Here is a 1,440-nt window from a genome sequence, read left to right as displayed (position 1 = left end):
AAGTCTGAAGGACATAGAGCTTAAGCAAGAAAAAGTGTAAGAGGAGTGTGTATGTCCTCTGTGTGTCTTCCTGGGTGCCTACCAGAGTGTACACATATGTGCAAGGAGCACACACACATGACCAGTGTAAACTGGCATGAATGAGGAGGGTTCGTGGCTCTGGGCTTTGTGGACATGAACATATATGTGAAGAAAGCCTGATATAGGCACACGTGTATGATTCTAAGGGTGTGTACATATAAGAAGAATGGGCATGGTCTATGTGATATGGGTTTGTGTGTAACACGTGTGTCCTGGGAAATAGGCCTTCAGAGCCTGGGTATGAAAGCAAGTCCATTAGTAAGGCATGCATTATTTGGAAACAGAGATTTAATTTACATGTATTCTCAGCACCTTCTCCAGTGCCAGGTCATCCAAAGGTCTTATTTGGTTATTGCCATAGGCACTGCCCGGGGGACAAGCGAGGCTGCCTAGAACAGGTTGCCCATTTGGGCTGTGAGAGGCGCCTTGATCTGAGTGAAGCAAGTCCAGACTTGGGCGGGAAGTATTCTCATCCTCACGGAGCAAGCTCAGAGCGAACTGTGGGGGCTGTGCCCTCAGAGCTCAGGACAAGGCAACCTAGAGCCCCAGACAGGCATGTGGGGGCAGCAGGATCTTGTGGGAGGAGGACCCTCAGGGGGTTCTGGTCCCACAGGTGAGCCAGACTCACCGTGACCCAGACTTACCATATACCAGACTCACCGTGAGCCAGACTGTGGAATGAACCACTGCTTCCCACTGAGTGAGGCCTAATGAGGTGATGCCTTCTCTGGCTTTGAGCTCCTTTGGGAAAGTGGCTGTGAAGCCATAGGGATTTATTATCACTGGGGACACCGAGAGGTCACGGAGTCGGGAGGTGAGTGCTCCCGGCCACAGGCCTTGGGTGTCTACCTGCTCTGTCTTCTGCCTCCACCTTGGGTCTCCCACAGTCCGAGCCAGTCAGAGGGCTCTGAGGTCCTGTGGGAGCCACCGCCAGGCACGTCTAGTGGCAATTCTGTGCCACCCATCTGTCTTCGGAGGCGGTGGGGGGAGGAGGAGACACACGCTATTGTGGGTGCTCTGAGGTTTGGAGGGAGGCAGCGTGTTCTGTTTTATGGAACCTCCCCAAGGCGGCATGAGGAAGTGTCAGCAAACCCCTTCCTCACACCAGTTATGAGTCCCTGGGGCAGAAGGCAGATGTGAATGAGCCACTCCATCCCGGACACTATCCCGTAGGTGAGTCCCAGACACACAGCCCTCTTGGAGGATGAACCGTGGCCTCTCGGGTCTAGAACCTGGAGGAGTGGGAGCTCACTGCCCACAGACCACAGTTTCCATGGCACAAGGAGCACACAAACGCAGCCCTTAGTGGGGAGCATGCCCTGCCCATGTGCTCCCCTCTGGACATCTCCCCAGGTGTCC

The sequence above is a fragment of the Myotis davidii genome, unplaced genomic scaffold, assembly GCF_000327345.1.
Source record: "Myotis davidii unplaced genomic scaffold, ASM32734v1 scaffold238, whole genome shotgun sequence".
NCBI classification, from domain to species: domain Eukaryota; kingdom Metazoa; phylum Chordata; class Mammalia; order Chiroptera; family Vespertilionidae; genus Myotis; species Myotis davidii.
This window is presented reverse-complemented; position numbering follows the sequence as displayed.